Source organism: Coregonus clupeaformis, chromosome 3, assembly GCF_020615455.1.
Source record: "Coregonus clupeaformis isolate EN_2021a chromosome 3, ASM2061545v1, whole genome shotgun sequence".
In the NCBI taxonomy this organism is placed as follows: Eukaryota; Metazoa; Chordata; class Actinopteri; order Salmoniformes; family Salmonidae; genus Coregonus; species Coregonus clupeaformis.
Genome location: NC_059194.1, coordinates 27,547,335 through 27,554,098, shown reverse-complemented (window position 1 = coordinate 27,554,098; position 6,764 = coordinate 27,547,335).

The following is a 6,764-nucleotide window of genomic DNA, read 5'->3' as shown; positions in this document are numbered from 1 at the left end:
GCGTCAAACTAGCGCGCTCCAAGCTACGCGTTATACCCCGCCGCTGTGTCATTCATTACACCCCTTGGAACCAGTTGTGCCAGCTGCTGAAGCCATAGCGGTCATGAATTTAGCGAGTTAGCTAACAACAATAACGTTAGACATGTCAGTTAGCTGCATTGCAAAACATTTAATAAAAATAAGTATTGAATGATCCAGAACGATGGTTAATTCACAACAACACACTTCAGCTGAGTCTTGTCGCTAGTCACCTGGAAACATGAAAAATACGCTTACTGGCTAAGGGAAGCTAGCAAGCTACATTTGCTCGCAAAAAAAAAAAAAAGCAACTTCAAAGAAAATCCATCATAAGTGTCAAGCTAACTAATTAGCTAATTTTTACGCCCGCAGTTTACATAGCTCTGTGTAGCCGTTTTCATCCGCCCTCAGCGCCCAGGCAAAATGAGTGAGTGAGTGACTAGCGTCAGAGAATATTAACAAAGACAGCACAGTTTGAGGATAGCTAGGCAGAAACTGCTTCTCCAATAGCACTCCCCCATAACGCTTGTAGGCGATGTCATTGCGACGTTGGCTAGCTAAACTCATGGGCAGAAACAAGTCATCGGGTTTAACGGTCGTCTCGCGCAGAACTGTGCATGTGCAGGCCGTAAAAGGCACTACTTCGACATAAAAAGTAGTTTTTGACGAAAATGAAAACGTGTCAGTTTGTCACTTTCACGAGGTTGGGGTAATAACATGTTCAACTACTAAAGACATTGGCTCGAATCTAGGTTGCGCCTTTAGATTTCGAGAAAATTAACATTAATAATGTTTCACTTCTCTGATTGGGCTTGTTCAACATCGCAGCCGACATTGCAGGCGACTGCTGACTGGCTGATCTACAATGAACTTTGCATCATAAATAACTACTTATTATTATTTGTAGATCAGTCAGTCACCATGTTCCCATGCATTACGGGTTTGAACCTCTCGAACACGGCCATTGACTTCAAGCCCAAACCCCCGGCCTTCTTCTGATTAGTCTGTTTCGCAAGCGTTCCCGGAAGTCTCTCGATGTTGCGCCTCTGGGTTTAGAAACTCTGTGATATTAACCCATTTAATCCCATCAGTCGCAATAGTGAAGAAAAAACACGTTTCTACGTTACAGGCTCTAGAGAAGTTAAAATTGTACTTATCAACAAATGTGGTATATATTATGCATTATAAAGGCGTCTAGTATGATTCAGAGAAGTTTCATATGATTTCTCAAAATGGTCACAAGACCACAAGCATAAATCTCCAAGGTGTACTTTCACAGACGAATTTGGCACCAGAAGTCTGTATTCAACATCTTAAAAAGCAAATACATTGTTGAAATTTTAAAATATTTTCTTTGTGTATGTAAAGTGTATGTAAAGTGTTGGTCCCATGTTTCATGAGCTGAAATAAAAGCTTATTTCTCTCAAATTCTGTGCACAAATGTGTTTATATCCCTGTTAGTGAGCATTTCTCCTTTGCCAAGATAATCGATCCACCTGACAGGCTTGGCATATCAAGAAGATAATTAAACAGCATGATCATTACAGGTACACCTTGTGCTGGGACAATAAAAGGCCACTTTAAATTGTGCAGTTTTGTCACACAACACAATGCCACAGATTTCTCAAGTTTAGAGGGAGCGTGCAATTGGCACAATGACTGCAGGAATGTCCACCAGAGTTGTTGCCAGATAATTTAATGTTAATTTCTCTACCATAACCTGCCTCCAATGTAGTTTTAGAGAATTTGGCAGTACGTCCAACCGGCCTCACAACCGCAGACCACGTGTAACCACGCCAGCCCAGGACCTCCACATCCGGCTTCTTCACCTATGGGGTCGTCTGAGGGGGGGTGGGGAGTATATCTGTCTGTAATAAAGCCCCTTTGTGCTGAAAAACTCATTCTGATTGGCTGGGCCTGGCTCCCCAGTGGATGGGCCTGGCTGCTAAGTGGGTGGGCCTATGCCTAGTCATGTGAAATCCATAGATTAGGGCCTAATTTATTTATTTCAATTGACTGATTTCCTTATATGAACTGTAACTCAGTAAAATCTTTGAAATTGTTGCATGATGCGTTTAAATTTTTGTTCAGTATATAATGATTAAAGGGTCTAGTTTACATATGTGCCTTCATTTTCAATACATTGAATCCATGGATGCTTGTGGTACAGTATATTAAAATATCTTAGCGGTCACATTTGTGACCAATGGGAAAGTGGCTCTAATTTATTATATACAGTATATTTAATCACAGGAGATTCTTTATTTTTTCAGTAGATTGAAGTTGAGTTGTGTTATGGATATACTTGATCAATATTATTTTACAGATGATTTTACTATTACCCATTAGCATTATTGTGTTTAAATCCGTGATTTTGACTGTAAAACATCATATGTTGTTATTTCAAGGGGAATTGGTCATAATTGACCCATAAACTGAATTAGTGTAATAACTTAACACATATTTAATGTCAATAGGTTTGTTTAGTGTCTCTTGCACAATGGTAGACCTGGTTTATGTGAGTTTTGCTGAATAGTCACAAGGGTAGACCTAGTTTATCAGAGTATTGGAACACAGCCACAGGTGTAAACCGGGTTCATATGTACAGTACCAGTCAAAAGTTTGGACACACCTACTCATTCAAGGGTTTTTCTTTATTTTTACTATTGTTATGATGAGTTTCTCGGGTATCAAGTAATTAAGAATGTAAGGATATACTTAGACACTTTTGATGGGGAGTTCATATAAGATATTTAATAGGTACCATGGTTCGTTATAACAGAAGGACAGAGCTTTGCCTCTACCATCTCCGAACTCCAGAACAAAGAGCCACTCTCTCTATATATACACTCTGTTACAAGTTTCTTCACGAACATCTGTTACCCCTCAGTGGGCATTACCTTCTTTGATGTTATTACCCTTTACCCCATGTCATATTATCCTTTACCCCAAGTCCAATTTGTAAGTCGCTCTGGATAAGAGCGTCTGCTAAATGACGTAAATGTAAATGTAAATATATCCTGTCCATCAATTATTCTAAGATCAACCTCAGTAATCTCCTTTGACATAAGGAATGCAGACTCTGTGGCACCAAGTCACTTATCTACTAACTCTACCTTGGTTTCTGTCACGCCCTGACCTGGAGAGACTGTTATTCTCTAGGTAGTTTGGTCAGGGTGTCAAAGTCTATGTTTTGTATTTCTATGTTTGGCCGGGTGTGGTTCCCAATCAGAGGCAGCTGTTGCTCGTTGTCTCTGATTGGGGATCATACTTAGGCAGCCAGTTGTCCTGCCTGGATTGTGGGATCTTGTTTATGTTCCATGTTAGGCTTGTATGTGTTTAGCCTGAGGACTTCACATTACGTTGTTTCTTGTTTTGTTTATGTTTATTGAGTTAAAAAACATGTACGCTTTTCACGCTGCACCTTGGTCTGACCCGTCTCTCAACGATCGTGACAGTTTCCCACAACACTATAAAAACCTCATATCAACTATTTTTTACATTGTAGAATAATAGTGAATAACTATGAAATAACACATATGGAATCATGTAGTAAACAAAAAAGTGTTAGACAAATCAAAATATATTTGAGATTCTTCAAATAGCCACCCTTTGCCTTGATGACAGCTTTGCACACTTTTGGCATTCTCTCAACCAGCTTCACCTGGAATGCTTTTCCAACAGTCTTGAAGGAGTTCCCACATATGCTGAGCACTTGTTGGCTGCTTTTCCTTCACTCTGCCGTCTGACTCATCCCAAACCATCTCAATTGGGTTGAGGTCGGGGGATTGTGGAAGCCAGGTCATCTGATGCAGCACTCCATCACTCTCGTTCTTGGTAAAAAAGCCCTTACACAGCCTGGAGGTGTGTTGGGTCATTGTCCTGTTGAAAAACAAATGATTGTCCCACTAAGCCCAAAACCAGATGGGATAGCGTATCGCTGTAGAATGCTGTGGTAGCCATGCTGGTTAAGTGTGCCTTGAATTCTAAATAATACACAGACAGTGTCACCAGCAAAGCACCCCCAAACCATAACACCTCCTCCTCCATGCTTTACGGTGGGAACTACACATGCCGAGAACATCCGTTCACCCACACCGCGTCTCACAAAGACACGGTGGTTTGAACCAAAAATCTCAAATTTGGACTCCAGACCAAAGGACAGATTTCCACTGGTCTAATGTCCGTTGCTCGTGTTTCTTGGCCCAAGCAAGTCTCTTCTTCTTATTGGTGTCCTTTATTAGTGGTTTCTTTGCAGCAATGTGACCATGAAGGCCTGATTCACATAGTCCCCTCTGAACAGTTGATGTTGAGATGTGTCTGTTACTTGAACTCTGTGAAGCATTTATTTGGGCTGCAATTTCTGAGGCTGGTAACTCTAATGAACTTATCCTCTGCAGCAGAGGTAACTCTGGGTCTTCCATTCCTGTGGCGGTCCTCATGAGAGCCAGTTTCATCATAGCGCTTGATGGTTTTTGTGACTTGAAATGTTCAGTATTGACTGACCTTCATGTCTTAAAGTAATGATGGACTGTCATTTCTCTTTGCTTATTTGTGCTGTTCTTGCCATAATATGGACTTGGTCTTTTACCAAATAGGGCTATCTTCTGTATACCACCCTATCTTGTCACAACACAACTGATTGGCTCAAATTCATTAAGAAGGAAAGAAATTCCACAAATTAACTTTTAAGAAGGCATACCTTTTAATTGAAATGCATTCCAGGTGACTACCTCTTGAAGCTTGTTGAGAGAATGCCAAGAATGTGCAAAGCTGTCATCAACGCAAATGGTGGCTTTTGAAGAATCTCAAATGTAAAATATACTTTGATTTGTTTAACACTTTTTTGAGCGTTGTGCCAGTAACCGGAAGGTCGCTGGTTCTAATCCCCGAGCCAACTAGGTGCAAAATCTGTCGATGTGCCCTTGAGCAAGGCACTTAACCCTAATTGCTCCTGTAAGTCGCTCTGGATAAGAGCGTCTGCTAAATAATGTAAATGTAAATGTAAATGTGTTATTTAATAGTTTTGATGTATTCACTATTATTCGACAATGTGAATGGGGCTGGGCCACATGTGTTATACCATTGTACTATAAGTTTAGCATTGGAATTATTAGCATATACAGGTCAGAGGTCACAGGACTAAGATATGCAAACAACAGGGTTGGGGTGTGCCGCTAATAGCTGCATATACAGTGAGCTCCAAAAGTATTGGGACAGTGACACATTTCTTGTTGTTTTGGCTCTGTACTCCAGCACTTTGGATTTGAAATGATACAATGATTATGAGGTTAAAGTGCAGACTGTCTGCTTTAATTTGAGGGTATTTTCATCCATAGTCCCCCCATTTTAGGGGACCAAAAGTATTGGGACAAATTCACTTATATGTGTATTAAAGTAGTAAAAAGTGAAGTCTTTGGTCCCATATTCATAGCAGGCAATGACTACATCAAGGTTGTGACTCTACACATTTGTTGGATGCATTTGCTGTTTATTTTGGTTGTGTTTCAGTTCTCTCCTAATTTAGCAGGAATTTAGCCCGAAATGATTTCAGAAATGTGATTCGTTGATGATAGGCCTATGACATTGACCTACGTCTCGTTTTGTGCTGCGCAGAATATCAGATCCAATTAAAAGATTGGAGAAGTGTTTAACATCACCAGTACCACATCCTTATGATATATATGTTCACATAAACGCAACATGAGACAGCTTCGAATGTCTGACTGAAATACGGGACAAATCAACCTTTTTTTTCTAAATTACTGGTGTTGATAAAATGCGGGACATAATTGTTTGGTTGCAGGACACGAGACAAAGGGCCAAAATGCGGTACTCTCCCGCACAATCCGGGACACTTTCTCACCCTAGTTACAAATTCTTTAGAAACTCTTCCCACTGGGCACACACTGTTTGAATCAACGTTGTTTCCAGTCATTTCAATGAAATTATGTTGAACCAACGTGAAATAGACGTTGAATTCACGTCTGTGCCCGCTCAGTGGGTTTGTGTTATTTAGTACCGTACTTTTTTCTGCCCATAATCTTTCGGCATGTGGCATTTCACCTACCACCAGCATCAGTATTTTGCCAAGGTCAAATTAATTGGTGGAAACCTGACAAATCCTCAAACTAATCCACTCAAAAGTAAAGTGCATGGGCAGGGCCGGCACCAGAACGAATCAGTTGGATGGGTATTTGATATGCGCATTTTCTTGATAGAGTTTCATTTAAATAATAACGGTTTTGTTTCTCAAAATTGTTGTCACGTGGTTAATCATAAAAATCTGAATTAAAATGATGCCATATGGACATATAAAGATATAAAGTAATTAGCTCATGGAACTCAGAGATAGCTTCTATAGCCCAATGCAGCAGTAGGCCTATAACTTCCATCGCCAACTAAGTAAAATATATAGGCCTAAAGCAAACAAATAAAAACAGTAAAACATATCCTGATGAAAATGCAGGTTCTTTCAATCGCATTAAACTCTCTTCTCCGCCGGTCTCCCTCCCTTTCTATGTCTTAACTTGAGCTATTACTAGGTTGACGTACTCAGGCGCTCGAGCTCCATCAACGGAGAAACCACACACACACATGCGCATTGCTCACATGGAGCACTCCAAACAAAATACTATTAAAAAATTGACAAAACTCCTAAATGATGCTCATGAAATAAACCAAAACTTGTTTCTCACAAGTGTAGCAGGTTGTGAACTCTGCAAACAACTTTTCCACTTCCAGAA